The 16,249-nt window shown below is 49.1% G+C and overlaps 1 protein-coding gene across 2 annotated transcripts in view; it reads left to right on the top strand.

Moving 5' to 3' along the window:
• HIVEP3 (HIVEP zinc finger 3) overlaps positions 1 to 16,249 on the top strand; it is a 120,119-nt gene that overhangs the window by 35,564 nt on the left and 68,306 nt on the right. For both annotated transcript variants that reach the window (XM_051772229.1, XM_051772228.1), the window contains exon 3: positions 12,537 to 12,601. The gene's annotated coding sequence lies outside the window, so the exon portion shown is untranslated. The remainder of the gene's footprint in view (positions 1 to 12,536; positions 12,602 to 16,249) is intronic.

Below are 16,249 nucleotides of genomic sequence, written 5' to 3'. Positions count from 1 at the left end.
GGTGACTCTCGATGTCTCCTCTCGACCTCCCAGCTCCATGTGCAGGGTCCTGCACCAGGCAGGTCTCAGGGGTCAATAAAGGTCATCAAAACTGAGTTGCTTCTCATGAATACTGTGGCTGCCCCACCCCTGGAAGTGTCCAAGACCAGGCTGAACAGGGCTTGGAGCAACCTGGGCTAGTGGAAGGTGTCCCTGCCCATGGCAGGGGGTGGCACTGGATGATGGGCTTTAAGGTCCCTCACAACCCAAACCATTCCATGATTCCATGACTCTGTGACTGCATAACTGCCTTACAAAATTAAACAACTGGATGTAGCAAAAGAAATGTTACTGATCAGCCCTTCCTTTGATGTCTTTGGGTGGCCCCAAATGAAGGTCACCAAAGTCATTCCCAGGCTGTGAAGTTCAGAGGTTTTTGCAGGGTTTCCTGGGAATGGGGTGAAGTTGGAGGTCTCTTCTGGGCTGGATCCTTTTACTTATCCTTCACTTCAGCTCCACACACGACCTGCAGTTGTTGGATGTTTTGGCTTTGTCCTCCTGGTTGCATCCTGAAGCGTGTTCCTGTTTGGAGCTCTCAAACCTTTGCAGACATCAAGGGAAGGAAAATATGGAAGTGGCATTGTCTGAGACAAACTGGGGACTCAGAGCAAGGAAGGGGTCACACCAAGGCTGCTTGGGTTTGAAATTCAGAGAATCACAGAATATTCTGAGCTGGAAGGACCCACAAGGATCATCAAGTCCAACTCTTAAATGAGTGGCCCCTGTGGGGGATCAACCCCCCGACCTTGGCATTATCAGCACCAAGTTTTTAACCAGCTAAACTACTGTCAAATTAGCTGTTAAACCCAGGAATGTCTGCTCTATCTCAGGCACAGCCAGGAGTCTCCAGGGGCTCATTTTGAGAAATAATTGTTGTTTCTCCTGCCTTGGTATTACATGCTCAGGAGATTTGTCCCACCAGAGTGCAGAGCAGCTTCCCCATCCAAAGCCACCACAGCAGAGCCACCTCCATCCAAAACCACCTCAGTTGTCCAGCAGAGCCACCCCCATCCAAAGCCACCTCAGCTGTCCAGCAGAGCCACCCCAGCCCACTGGAAGCAGCAGATGCTGGAGCCAATATTTGGTTGAGCTGCTTCCCTATGGAGGAGTCAGGGATGGGGAATTTTTGACTGATGTGTTGATGCAATGGGATTAAAAGAGTGGAGACTCTCTGGTGCTGAGGAGATCCTGTCTGCTGTGGTGAGGATGTGGAAAATCCTGCTCTGGGTTTTCTCTCCTGGCCCCAGTCAGTGCTGGTGCCGTGGATTCCTGAGGAACAGGTTTATGAGGGATAAAACCAGAATAGATGGACACACAGCCAGTGGGGTCCCTACATAAATATTTGCATTCACCTACAAGAAGTATCTGTTAAGAAGAGGCCAATCACCTGGAAATTACCCAAAACACATTCTGGTTCTCGTTAAATCCTGCCTCGTTCCACTGGCACAAGGTGGATTTTTGTATGTGCATACAAGGGAGTTTTGTGGAGCCTGTGATGACAAGGAAGCAAACACTGCCCAGACTTGATTCTTTTCTTCCTACAAAGCCAACAACATTCCCTCCAAACTCAGTCATGTTTTTTCTTCCTCTCCTGTTAAACAAATGTATATCTTGATTTCACATTATTGGTGCTTTGTGTGACTTGGCTTGGCAGCACTAAAACATGAGGTTTCCCTCTGAGCTGGGGTGAGGAACACCAGGGACTTCCAATGTCTTCACACCCTTTGTAGGTGCAAAGAGCTGGAATTTTTATATATAATAATAATAATTTATATATATATATAATTTTTATATATAACATAATTTTTATATATTTCTATATAACATAATTTTTATATATTTCTATATAAAAATATCTCCATATAATCCTTTATAGTGAGGATTAGGGCATGTTGTGGGAAGGAAGAATTGCCTGAGCTGCACCATCTCCTGCAGCTGGTTCTGTGTTCCTTGGTGGATCTGCATCCTGGACGTGTCTTCACACCCCTCATAGGGGTCTGCAAAGAACTGGAATTTGGCTTGGAATTTGGGATCAGAAATGTGCATGGCTGTGTGTGTGCACAGACCACTGCAAGATGTATATAAATACATACATATATATATATAATATATATATTATCCTTTATAGTGGGGTTGAGGCATGTTGTGAGAAGGAAAAATTACCTGAGCTGCACCATCCCTTGCATTTGGTTCTTCATCTTGGACATCTCTTCACACCCTTCATAGGTCTGCAAAGAATTGGAATTTGACTTGGAATTGGGAACAGAAATGTACCTGGATGTCTTTGTGAGCACAGATACTGCAAGATATATATATATATATATAAAAATATATATATTATATTTATAATGAAGATTGGGGCATGTTGTGGGAAGGAAGAATTGCCTGAGCTGCACCATCTCCTGCAGCTGGTTCTGTGTTCCTTGGTGGATCTGCATCCTGGACATGTCTGGGACATCTTGGCCATGGTTTTGTGTTCCTTGGTGGATCTGCATCCTGGACATGTCTTGGGTACATCTTGGCCATGGTTCTGTGTTCCTTGGTGGATCTGCCAGTGCTGCCAATGCCCAGCAATGTTCCAGCAATGCCTGAGAAAATATTTCTCTTGAGCAAAGTTGTGGCAATTAAAGCAACTCTTCCCCCAATTCCCCTGAAATGTAAGGAAAACACAGCCCAGTCTTTCTCCAGGCAGGTTTTCAGGCTGAGGGTGGCACTGGGGACAGGCAGGGACTTGCTCTCTGTGTCTGATATGTGTTTCTATTTTATTCACCATTTCTGTTGGGTGACAGAATATAATGAATTTCAGGATATGCTCCCAATGAGTCCAGACTGTCTCTAAACAGGAGATTTCCAGCCTGGAGATGGGATCAGAAACTTTGGCTTTGCCTGTGGGAATACAAGGACCATTTTCTTCTCTTTCTGGCTTTTCTTTTCATTGAGGAGAGGAAAAAACCTCATTGCCTTTGGGCCTAAATCACTGGGGGAAACTTCCTTGTAGAATTATTTCCACTGAGATTACAGGTTGTTTTTTTTTTTCACTGTCACTTAAATCTTTCAGCATCTCCACTTTGTGTTCTGTTAAATAAGATACAGACTGGCACACTGGCCTAATACAACACTGTGTGTTGATGCTGTGTCCAAGAAGTAGGAAATCTGATTTCTTTTTCTTTTTTTTTAAAATTTTATTTTTTATTATTTTTTATTTTTTATTTTTTACTTTTTATTTTTTACATTTATCTTTATTTATTTTTATATTACTCTTATTTATTTTTCTTTATTTTTCTTTCATTCTCACTAATCCCCCCACCTGCATCCTGCTTTTCCATCATCCTAATTCAGGGAATTAATAATGTATTTGTATTTCTACAGTATCTTACTGGATATTAGAGCTTTTAGGAACTTGGTTAACTCAAGACAACACTTCCAGAGCTGGAATACTGTGCATGGAGAGAGGGCAGCTGGGTGAGAACATTCAGCAGCCTCGGATGGTGGTTCAGGGCAGCCAGGGAAGGCAAAGCTCCTGTCCAGCAGTGTGGGAATTGCAGGCTGTGCTTGCCCAGAAGACCTTCTGGCATCTTTGATGGTCAGGCCTCAGATTCCAACCCCAAACTTCCCCCAGCCTGGGGGCACTGCTGTGGCTGCTCCTGGTGGGGAGGGCAGCTGGAATTCCCTCCAGACTTCCCAGCAAAGAATCCACATCTGCCAGGCCCTGGTGTGCTCAGTGGGGTCTGGGGAGGCCACGGCCTGGGGTGGGGCAGCCCCTCCTCAGGAGCAGGGATCCCCCCCTGCACTGGTCTGAGGAAGAGAAGGGAAAAATAAAAGCTTGTTTTTTGCTGCATGGAGAAAAAAAGGTGTTTTCCTGTGGCTCAGCCTCTGGGTGAACTGCAGTTCCACCTGGAGTATAAACTGCAGTTCCACCTGGAGTATAAACTGCAGTTCCACCCGGAGTAACTCCCCTGAGGAACAGGGAAGGAGCCTCCGGGTGCCATGGGATGGGTCTGCTCTGAGGGAGCTGCTCCCAAATTGAGGAATGTCACAGCCAGACCCTGGAGTGCAAAACTTGGGGCACAGGATCATGGAATTACAGAATCACAGAATGATTTGGGTTGGAAGAGACCTTGGATCTCATCCCACCCCCTGCCATGGGCAGGGACACCTTCCACTAGCCCAGGTTGCTCCAAACTGGCCTTGGACACTTCCAGGGATCCAGGGGCAGCCACAGCTTCTCTGGGCACAGCTTCTCTGTAAAAAGTCTCCTTCTTTTTTAGGAGCCCTCTTTAGGCCCTGGAAGGTGCTCTGAGGTCTCCCTGGAGCCACCTCTTCTCCAGATCCTGGCTCCAGGTTATAACTCAGTCCTTTATCAGCCTTGATCCCTCTTTGCTTGAGGGAGGAGAAAAAGATGAGCAAGCTGAGAGGGCAAAGCTTTCCATGTTTTCTGTGGAAACTTCCTGCTGAGTGTGTGCAGTTGTGCTGGCTCTGGGGGGGATGAAGTGGGGAGCAGCCCATGGGTCACCTCCACAGGGAGCTCAGGAGGTTGTGGCCCCTCTTCTCTTGGCTGGTGTCAGTGTTGGACATGTCAGAGGTGATACTCTGCATTTTCCTGGCTGCCTTTCCAACACCTCTCACCTCCACCAGTGCCTGGCATTTAAACTCTGGGAGGATGCAGCCCTTGGCACATCTCAAGGGTTTGCTAAAACCCTGTAAATTCACTTTGTTTTCTCAGAGAGGGAAATGACAAAACCCACAGATATTTCGAGATTTATTTCTTTTTAAAGTATAAACCAGAAAACATTACAAGGAAAAAAAAACCACCTCAGTGACTGTGTCTGGGCTTGCCAAAGCAAAGCATCAACCCCAGAGCTGGGCTGCCAGGGATATATCCCAGAAATGAACCTGCCACCCAGGGAGGAACTTCTGGCCAAGATCCCTCTGTGCCATCCAGGGGGGGAGATGCTGCATCTGCCAGTGTTGGAGCCTTGGCTGCTGCTGCTTCCAGCCCTGCTGGTTCCTGCTCTGAGTCCTCTGGAGCAGCTCTCAGAGCATCTGCCAACAGCAGTGGGCTGCAGAACCCAGTGTGTGTGCTGAGGATGAGGCTGGGGGAGGAGGGGAATCCCAAGGTTTGTCCCCAGGGGTCAGACAGGGCTCCTGTTTGCCAGCTCTGGGTGGGCACAGGGCACTGGGGGTCCCGTGGATGTGGGGATTAGGGAATGCCCCATTTTCAGACCTAATGAGTGTCTGCAGGGCAGAAAACTGAAACTCCTGCGTGATCTTCTGCAAATAAATTCATCAGGAAAAAAAGGAAGTGACTGGAGAAAAAGGCATCACTTTGGTCAGTTTGGGCTGACAGGGAAAGGATGGAAACCAAAACCAGGGAAACCTTGGCAGTTGTTTCTGTTTTCAACAAGAAATGAGTTGATTGAGCATTGGGTGTTGTTGCATAATTTGATGTGTGTGCAGATACACACAAATGCATTCAAGAGCAGGTGCTGCTCAGCCTGGACAAGAGAAGGTTCTGGGGAGACCTTGGAGCCCCTTCCAGTGCTGTAGCCCTTCCTCCAAAGCTTGTTTTTAGCCAGTGTTTTGTATTTAGAGCACCTTCAGGTTTAAGTAAATCATTCAGTTGCTCCACACTTACCTTCCACAAACCTCCAAACACAACTAACACCTCCCAGCACCTCTCCTGGGACAGCTGGGGGGGTTCACCTGGAAAAGAGAAGGCTCCAGGGAGAGCTGAGAGCCCCTTGCAAGGCCTAAAGGGGCTCCAGGAGAGCTGGAGAGGGACTGGGGACAAGGGATGGAGGGACAGGACACAGGGAATGGCTTCCCACTGCCAGAGGGCAGGGATAGATGGGAGATTGGGAAGGAATTGTTGGCTGGGAGAGTGGGGAGGCCCTGGCACAGGTTTCCCAGAGAAGCTGTGGCTGCCCCTGGATCTCTGGAAGTGTCCAAGGCCAGGTTGGAGGGGGCTTGGAGCAACCTGGGCTGGTGGGAGGTGTCCCTGCCCATGGCAGGGGCTGGGACTGGATGAGCTTTAAGGTCCCTTCCAACCCAAAGCATTCCATGGTTCTGTACTTCATCAGCCCATTGTTCTGTGCCAGTAGGAAGAGAGGGAAGTCCAAGCCTTACTGAGGGCTTGGACTATAATTCAGCCTGGGCTAAATGGAAACACAGCTCAGAGCCCTCCCTGGCCTCTGCTCCCCATGGGGAGCTTGTTTGTAGAGAGACACGTTCTGGAGCATTTCTGCTCCTCACTTCTGGATTCAAAGCAAACTGGAAGCTTTTTGTGATATCAGCCTGAAAGGTCCCTTTGCCATTTTAGGGAGATTATACAATAATCTTGACTTCTGTTTTAATTTTATTCTGTTTAAGTTGTTTTTTCTTAATTGCTTCTCCTTTATCGTTAACGAGACAAAAAGCCATTTGTGTAACAGCTCACAGAGCGAAATTATCAAGGAGCAGAGATGGAATTTGCATGTTAAGAGTTTCTTTTTATTGTTTTCCTTGTCTTTACGCTCCTAATTTGGTTTTGTTCAGCCCTACAAACCTGCTGCAGCATCATCCACCCATCTGTGTCCTACCAGCACATCCTCAGGGCAAACTCCTCTGGGCCGTGGCAGCAGGAGGGTTCTCCATGAGCAGGTACACAGTGGTCAAGTGCCTGAACCCCTCAGCAGGCCTTTGGTCACTTGTCAACAGCCACAAGTAGCCCCCTCTTCTCATATTTACAAACCAGACCAAAATTCCTCATTTTGCCCCTGGAGGAATGGCTTTGACTCCTGCAGTGACCAACTGCCAGGAAACCAGAGGGTGAGTCAGTCACAGCCAGCAAGCCCATGACAATTGTTGGCTTTTTGGTTTTTTTTCCTCAGTTATTTTCTTTAGAGAGGCCTGAGTGGAATGCTGCTCTCAGGAAGCCCATGGAATGCAAAATAAACTGGAAAGGAAATTATATTAATTCAGTATTGAGCCCCGTGCAAGAAGGTCCCCCCTGGTGTTGCCCCACTGTGGAGAGCTGGGAGGGCTGAATAAGTTCCTACGAGCTCCAGTCTGAAAAGGGCACAGTTGAAACCTCATTGCAGAGCTTCCTTTGTGTCCTTATGAACCACTGGAAGAGGCTCCCAGGGAAGCAGTGGAGTCACCATCCCTGGGAGTGTTCAGGAGCAGTGTGAGTGGGGCACTGCAGACCTGGTGTAGTGACATGGTGGGATTGGGTTGAAGGTTGGACTTGGTGATCATGGGGGCTTTTCCAACCTTAATATTTATGTGTTTCTATGAAAACTGTACAAGATTTGCATAGTCTGGAACGGGGTCTAAGTTGCGAGTGGTAAAGTCTGCATCTGTAATCACTGGAGAACACTCTGCAGGGTGTTATTGCACAGTCCTGACTTCTGCTGCTGCCTCTTGTCTGTCAGTCAGGGCAGCTTTGTGTGGTAATTAACTGGCCATCTAATTTGCTGAGAAACCCCTCCCTCCATGAGCTGTTCTCCTGGATTCCATGAGAGAGGAGGTTCCAGAATGGTCCCTTATGGACAACACAGTCCAGGTATGTGAGCAGGAACCAGGACCTGGCACTTGCTGGGTGTCATTGTGGCCTCACCTGCGATTTTGGGGCAGTTTGAGGCACCACAATATAAGAATAGATCTGAAGCCATTGGAGAGTGTCCAAAGGAGGGCAAAGAGATGGGGAAGGGCCTGGATTTGAAGCTGTGTGAGGACACTGAGGGCACTTGGTGTGTTCAGCTGGAGCAGAGGAGACCGAGGGGAGACCTCAGTGCAGTTCCAGCTGCCTGGGCAGGGGCAGAGGAGGGGCAGGGACTGAGCTCTGCTCTGGGGGAGCAGGGACAGCAGCCAGGGAATGGCTGGAGCTGTGTCAGGGCAGGCTCAGGGTGGATCTCAGGCAAAGGTTCTTCCCCCAGAGGCTGGTTGGGCACTGCCCGGGAGTGGGCACAGCCCCAAGGCTGCCAGAGCTGCAGGAGGGTTTGGCTGATCATCTGGGGCGCAGGGGGGGACTCTTGGGGCTGGGCCTGTGCAGGGCTGAGGGTTGGACTGGATGGTCCTTGGGGGTCCCTTCCAGCTCAGCATGTCCTGGGATTCTGTGAAATATGAAAAGTGCTGGGACAAACCTTTTTCCACCTCAGTGGTTGATTTAGGTCTGTTTTTCTCTAAAATCACTGCTGTGTTACTGTACTGTGAATTTTGCTCCTCAGGTGCAGCTGAGGCCCTGCCTGCAGTGGCTCCATGGGGTGTATTTGCATAGGGCTTGTTGAGCTGTGTGTGGTGAGCCAGACTCCCACACGTGCAAAATGTCCCCTCTGTGACCTGGGCTGTCTCTGCAAACCAACCTGGCTGGGACCATCCTCTCCCCAGAGCTGCTCACAGACCTCCTCAGCCTGCAGCCCCAGGACGAGACAGCCTTGCTGTCAGAAAGTTGCCCTGTTATCTGTTTTTAACATTTTGGCAGCCTGACCCCTGTTGTGGTTCATCTGTCTTTGTTCAGCTTCCCCAGTGCCCTTCCCTCTGCTCCAGGGCACCCCCTGAGCTCACAGCCAGTGGGAGGAGTGGGTTCCTCAGGGCAGTGACTTATTCAGACACATCCTCACCCTCCAACTTCGCAGCACCTGGGGCGACTCTGACACCAGTAAATGAAAGGAGCCAGGATCAAATTCCTGACCCTGGGGGCCAGTGACATGGAAGGAGCTCACTCCATCTCAGTGTCTGGCCCTTGGGAGTGCTCTCTGCCCTTCATCTTGAAGCAAGATTTGTTTCTCACATAGAAAAATAATCTTTATAAAAATATATTCTGGAATCTGCCTGTGTGCATTTTACCTCCACTGTGTGTCCATGGACTGGTTGGCTTTTGCACAAGGCAGATGGAGAAGGGAATGGCCAGAGGGCAGCCAAAATAAACCACAGGGAGAGTGTCCAGACATGGTGTGTGCATCCATGGGCTGTGTGTGTATCCATGGGCTGTGTGTGCATCCATGGGCTGTGTGTCCATCCATGGGCTGTGTGTCCATCCATGGGCTGTGTGTGCATCCATGGGCTGTGTGTCCATCCATGGAGTGATGTGTCCATCCATGGAGTGGTGTGTCCATCCATGGAGTGGTGTGTGCATCCCTGGGCTGTGTGTGCATCCCTGGGCTGTGTGTGCATCCATGGGCTGTGTGTCCATCCATGGAGTGGTGTGTGCATCCATGGGCTGTGTGTGCATCCATGGGCTGTGTGTGCATCCACGGAGGAAAGGCAAGGCTTTCCCTGAGGAAAAGCTCAGCACTAAGTCAGGGGAGGGTCAAGGGGAGCCTTTTCAGCTGAGCTTTCCAAAGCCTGAGAGCAGGCCTGTGGTACTGCCTGACCCTCTTCCCCACTGCCCCACCCTGCAATCAGGAGTTTGAGCAGGAATCAGAAACTCCAGTTGAACTGGAGTTGTCCCTTTCCTTCTTTTTTTTCACTCCTGTGGTTTGAAACTCTGTGGAAACATTTAGGAAGGTTTCTCAACACATGGGTTTAGCCAAAGTCTCTGCGGGGGAACACAGGGAAAGGCAATTCCTGCCTGGGCTGCCTGCAAGGCACGTTACCTGGGATGAGGTCACCAGCTCCCCAAGAGCTGCCTTCCCACTCTGGCTTTGGCAGGTCTGGAGTGTTCAATCCAGATGAATTTTGAGAGAATCATTGTGCAGGTGTGGTTTTAAAATATTAAAGAATTGCTTTCTTGCACTGCTGAGTGTGTGAGAAGGGTCAGCAGCAGAGAGGAGATGTGGTGGTGATGCTCAGAATCCCTCCTCACAGTCACAGGGGGTTGAATAGTTCTTGAGGGTCATCTTAGACATTGCTAAAGAAAGTGGTTTTCTGGAGTTTTGTTTACAAGAAAACAGGATTAGTTTTATAATAAATATGTATTTATTATGTATTTAAATTATTAGATTTATTATATATATTGATTTTATTATAATACTTATATAATCTAATTATACATAACAGATTTGTTATATATCAATAAAATATATAAATATATTTATTACTCGTTAAATAAATATATAACTATATTTATACTATATATTAATATAGTATATGTATTGTATGTAATTAATTATGTATAATTATATATGTAATAAATATTTTTATATTTATGATATTACATATAATAAATTATTGTATATTTATTATATATTATATATTTTATATATATTATATAAATATATTCTATATTTATTCTGTGACAACCCCTGTGGAACATGTGAGTGTGTTGGCATGCCCTGCCTGTCTACAGGAGCCTGGATTCAAATCCCAGTTGGGCTGAATGGTGGAAATGGAGCAGCCATGAGCTGGCCCAGGAGCACAGGGGAGGCTGTGTGAGAGCTGGGTCTGCCTGGATGGGGAAGAACTGAGTTTTGACCTCCAAGGCAGGCTGTGTCCTGTGGTTTGGGAGTGGGAGCAGGATGGAGGGAGCTCTGGTGGTGCCTTTCTGCTGCTGCTGCTCCTCAGCCTGCACAGGGCTCGCTGCTTTGCTTCCCCTTCCAGTTTTGATGAGGATATTGCTGGGAATATTTAGCTCTAAAATATGCAGATTTTGCAATAATTTCCTTGTTCTGACTCAAGGGCTTTTCTGGAAAACCTCTTTGAAGTTGTGAAATCCATTCCTTAACCCTTTACTCGGGCCTTGCTGGCTGAGGGCAGGGCTGGGTCTGTTCATCTGATTTCCTCGGGGGGCCCTTTGCTGGAAGGGTGAGAAGAAAGTTGCTGAAACCACGTGGGCTCCAAGGAAAAGTGAATAAGCACAGCATTCAATCCTTCAATCCCAGACTTTTTAATGAGCAGGGAAAGTCTGCTGGATGTCTTCCCATCTGTTCCTAGTTAGATGGATCCCTGTTTATCTCCGTGGGTCTCTCCCTTCCCGTGGTATCCGTGGGCCCCACAGACATTCATGGGTGACTCACATCACATCTGGGGAAGGAGGAAGTGTCCCCTTTTTAGCAACAGGGACTCACACAGACCGTAAATGAGGTGACTTGCCCAGTTTCACACAGGAAATGTGTAACCAAAGTGGGAATTGAACCCAGGTCACTTGAATTTAGCACTGGATTGTCTCCCCACCCCAGCAAGGCCACGGTAGCTCAGCAGATGTTGCACGTGTTGGAGTCAAACATGTGAATCACAGAGTGGTTTGAGTTGGGAGGGACCTTAAAGTTCATCTCATTCCACCCCCTGCCATGGGCAGGGACACCTTCCACTGTCCCAGGTTGCTCCAGGCCCCGTCCAGCCTGGCCTTGGACGCTTCCAGGGATTCCAGGGGCAGCCACAGCTTCTCTGGGAAACCTGTGCCAGGGCCTCCCCACCCTCACACACAACAATTCCTTCCCACTGTCCCATCTGTCCCTGCCCTCTGGCAGTGGGAAGCCATTCCCTGTGTGCTGTCCCTCCATCCCTTGTCCCCAGTCCCTCTCCAGCTCTCCTGGAGCCCCTTTAGGCCCTGCCAGGGGCTCTCAGCTCTCCCTGGAGCCTTCTCTTCTCCAGGGGAACCCCCCAGCTCTCTCAGCCCATCCTCACAGGAGACGTGTCAGGAGGTGTTTGTTGGTTGTGTTAGGAGGTGTTGGTTGTCTTAGGAGGTGTTGGTTGGTTGTCTTAGGAGGTGTTAGTTAGTTGTTCATCTTTTTAGAGGTTTGTGGAAGGTAAATGTGGAGCAACTGAGTGATTTACTTAAAACTGAAGCTGCTCTAGATGCAAAACTCGAGACTAAGTAGGAGCTTTGGAGGAAAGGCTGTGGCACCTGGGTGCTGATCTGGGTGCCCAGTCCCTGAGCAGACCTGAAAGCTGTGCCAGGGTGTGGAGCTTTTCCTTTGTCCACACTGCAGCTGCCTGTGCTGACACCAGCCAGGCTCTGGTGCCCTGGCAGCCTGGGCCAGGAGGAGGGACACTGCTCCAGGAAAAAAACAGGGTCCAGGAGGGGAATACCTGGTTCAGGAGTTACCTGGTCCAGGGGAGAGAAAAACCTGGTCCAGGAGGAGGGATATCTGCTCCAGGAGAAAAACCTGGTCCAGGAGGAGAGACACCTGGTCCAGGAGAAAAACCTGGTCCAGGAAGAAGAATGCCTGGTCCAGGGGAAGGAATACCTGCTCCAGGAAGAATAAAACCTGGTCCAAGAGGAGGGATACCTGCTCCAAGAGGGGGAATACTTGGTCCAGGAGGAGAAAAACCTGGTCCAGGAGGAGAAAAACCTGGTCCAGGAGGAGAGATCCCTGGTCCAGGGGAAGGAATAGCTGCTCCAGGAGGGGGACCATCCCCAGAGATGTGTTTTCTGCAGGCGTGCACATCACCCTCAGGGTAAACATGCTGAGGGAGGTCCCCAAGGGCTCTCCAGCTGTTGGGGCTGAGTTTGTGTTGCTGTTTTGGTTACCAGGCAATCCTCCCCATCAGGGCACCTGCTCTAAGTCCTGTGTGCTCACTGCTGAGATGGCCTGTTAACACACACACCAGATTCCAACGTGCTCTTTCTTTTCCAGACTGAACTAAACCGTGGGCAAATAAAAGAGAGAGACTCTCAAAATTCCAGACTCCCAAGTCCACTGTGAGTAATCTCTGTTTTTTCCCTCCTGCCTTACCCTGGCTGTGTTCATTGCCCTTTGCAGTGGATTCCACCTGGGAACAGGACTTGCTTTTCTGTTTGTCCACTTTACTTTGCTGTTTTTTCCAATATATTTGAGAAACTTTTGCCTTGTGGGTGCTGCAGAAGCATTTTCATGCTACTGAGTCGAGTTACAAGAGGTAATTAGAGGAGATCTGCTGCTGCTGCCTGCTCTTTGCATTGTAAATCCCTCTCAGTCATCAGTCACTTTATTTATGGGCACTGCCCTTTTGTTCAAAGCTAATTTGGGATCTGGTTGCAAAGACCATGACCCCCAGGTAGCAGCAAACCCTACACCCTGTGCTTGGCCCAGCACCTCATCTGCTTTTAGACATGGACTTGCAGGTTTTTTGTAAGAAAACCATGAGTTCCTGACAGAAGGGATCTGTTTTCCCACAGCTGTGTCTCTCCACATTGATTTAAATTAAAAAGGGGTAAATGCTGAATGTGGTTTTTCCATGGGCAGGATATTTTAGTGGCTGCCAGTAAAGGAGGAGCTGTACCTGTCCCTCAGCAAGAATTTGTGCTGTGCTGAGTTCACTGCACAAGTGAGATTTTAAAGTATATTTAACATATATTTAGTTATATACATATTATATTTAACACGTGTCAAATATGTTGGCCATTAGTTCAATTTGTCTAAAATTTGTCTTAAAAGTTATCATGGGCAATAAACAAGGTGGATTTTCTCAGGCACCACACAAGCCTTAAAACCGGGTTAAAATTTGGTGTGTGGAGGAAAATGCTGTTCTGGTTGGAATGGTACAGAAAAGGCAGAGCTGTAATAGCTTCCCACTAATCCCACTGGATCCTGATCTGGCTGGGACAGGACCAGGCAGCAGAGAAAATACCCCCTTTGCTTGAGTGTCACATACAAGAGGATTTTGCCACCAGCAAGATTTAAGGATCCCCAGTAATGAGATGTTTCAGTGTCCTGGAAACAAAAGACAAGTGAGAGAAAGCCAAGCACTGCAGTTTTCCACATGTCACTTGACAGGAATGAATTCTGGAGGCCAACACAGGGTAGAGAAAGCCCTGATGTCTTTTCAGAGCTGTTCCCACCTGGAGCTCAGGAGTCAGGCACAGCCTCTTCCCATTTATCAGGGTCTCAAATCCCAAATCTGATGGGAAAGAGCTTGTTTGGGGGCATGGCTGCATAAATGTGGTGATAGTCCCAGGCAGAGGGACCAGTCTAAGGTTTGGCAATGGTTAGGAGAACTCCTTTAGGAGGATTGGGTGAGGATCAGGGCTGGGAAGGACTGTGTGCCTGGGCCTGCTTGCAGGAATCCATTGCAGCCATAATAAGGTAATTCAGAACACCAACAGCTGTGACTTCCTAAAAGAGCATTTTTCTGAGCATTTTATCTCAGGCTTAGGGGTAAAATTCTAGTCCCATTACAATCAGAAGGCATCCTGTCCCTGATTCCTTCCAGCAGGGTGGCAGCCTTTGTTTCCTCCCTGGGGATGGAACAGTTCCTGGTCCTGCTCGCTCCACTGCATTTCAAGTGCAACCCTAAGAAATGGTGTTTAAATGGAAATAAGAGCTGGAATCCCCAGTTTTAGTGCCTGTGCTTTGGATTCAGCCACAGACATGCAATGGGAGCAGCTGGAAACCATGTGCCATGTAATCCATGGGACTTGTTCCTTAAAGCTCTGCTGTTGCTGTGCCAGTGCCGTGCACGGGGCTGGAGCTCTGCCCTTGTACTGAGAGAGCAGAGCAGAACACGTGGGAAGGGAGAGCAAAAGGAGTGGAGAATTGTAGAATCACAGAGTCTCCAGAGTTGGAAGGACACAAATATATCATCCAGCCCAACCCCTGGCCCTGCACAGACACCCCAACAATCCCACCCTGTCCCTCAGAGCATTGTCCAAACCCTCCTGGAGCTCTGGCAGCCTTGGGGCCGTGACCACTGGGATAAGGTGCTTCAGTATCCTTTGTAAAATCCTCTGGGATCTCAGCTCCCTCAGCCTGTCCATGGGATCACAGTTGTACCAAAGGCACAGCACTGGCAGTGACCTCCCCTGCCCCTGGGCTGAAGGGATGGAGCTGGAATCAAGTCATAACATGAGTCTGGACCATGGCCATGGCAAGACCACTAACTAGAATCATAAAATCAGAGAATACCTAGAGTTGGAAGGACCCACAAGGGTCATGCATCCAACCCCTGGCCCTGCACAGACACCCCAACAATCCCACCCTGGCCCTCAGGGCATTGTCCAAACCCTCCTGCAGCTCTGGCAGCCTTGGGGCTGTGCCCACTGCCCTGGGGAGCCTGGGCAGTGCCCAACCAGCCTCTGGGGGAAGAACCTTTGCCTGAGATCCACCCTGAGCCTGCCCTGACACAGCTCCAGCCGTTCCCTGGGTGCTGTCCCTGCTCCCCCAGAGCAGAGATCGGAGAGGCCCCTGGGGAGGAGCTGCAGCCCCCTCTGAGCTCTGCCCTCAGTCCCCTCTTCCCCAAGTGCCCCAGTAGAAACAGAGCACGTGGCAGAGAAGAAACTGCAGGTCATGAGGAGGAGGTGAAAGTAAAACCAAAAGATGAGCCTTTTCTGAGAAAAGAGGGGAGAATCAGGAAGATGTAATAAATATTGGCAGGCTGAAGTCTGAAGAGAGATTCTGAGGTGAAGAGAACAGAAACTGGAAGAAAAATGAGGAAGAAAAAGAAGAGTAGGTTTTTCCAGCCGTTAGTCCCGTTGGCTTTCCAGGAGGAGCCAGCAGGAAGCTGCCTGTGAGCTCTGGGGAGGGATGACCACGCCAGCCCTGTGCTCTCTGCCAGCTGGAGGGATGTCCCAGGCACAGGGAGAGCAGCAGGAACCAGATCCCTGCTCTGATGGAGTGCAGTGAGACACTGCTCAGCTACTCTGGGTCGTATCTGAGCTGGGCAGGACATCTTCAACCAGCTTTTTGGGAGCTTGTTCCCTTCCTCTGCCACACCTCAGAGTGGAGAAACCCTCCTGGGCTTCATCTTTTCTGCCACTTAATGTTGCACTGTTCAATTTTCCTTGGAGGGGTGTCAACCTGGATTAACTGCATCCACCAGGAGAGTTATCCTTTGCCATTGCCATTCCAGGAGTCTCATTTCCAGTAATGGAAAAAAATCTGTCCAAAGTGGCCTGAAGTGCCCTGGAATGGCCCTGCTGGCTGCTGGAGGCAGCAGGTGGGATTGTTTGTTGACCAGTTCTTGGATTATTAACTTTCCTGCAGAGCTCCTCCACAGCCAGCTGTGGCCCATGTGTTCCTCAGGTGGGCTGAGCATTTGGGTGATGTTGAATCATCTCAAGGAGCTTCCTTGCAACCCTGATTGTTGCACACTTAGGAGTTGATATGGAGCCCATAGGGGAAAACACAGCATTAAGATGTTTTTCAGGCACTCTGGAGCTGGGAGTTCTGACATGTGAGTGTTGGAGCTCGTGGGAGGCAGCTTTCACTCTGTGCTTGCTGAGAAAGCCTCTGCTAAATCCACTTTGCAAAGTGTGTGTTGTGAGTGGGGCAAAGAACAGCAGCTTGGGCAAAAATCAACATCATAAATCTGCTCCACAGTGTCTTTGATCTTGAGTTAGTGCTGTGCTGGAAGTGCAGTGCTCTGAGTCCAG

The sequence above is a fragment of the Manacus candei genome, unplaced genomic scaffold (assembly GCF_025592945.1).
Source record: "Manacus candei isolate 608988 ecotype Guabito, Panama unplaced genomic scaffold, ASM2559294v1 h1tg000151l, whole genome shotgun sequence".
Classification (NCBI taxonomy): domain Eukaryota; kingdom Metazoa; phylum Chordata; class Aves; order Passeriformes; family Pipridae; genus Manacus; species Manacus candei.
The sequence above is the reverse complement of the archived record's forward strand: the minus strand, read 5'-3'. Positions and strand labels throughout refer to the sequence as shown.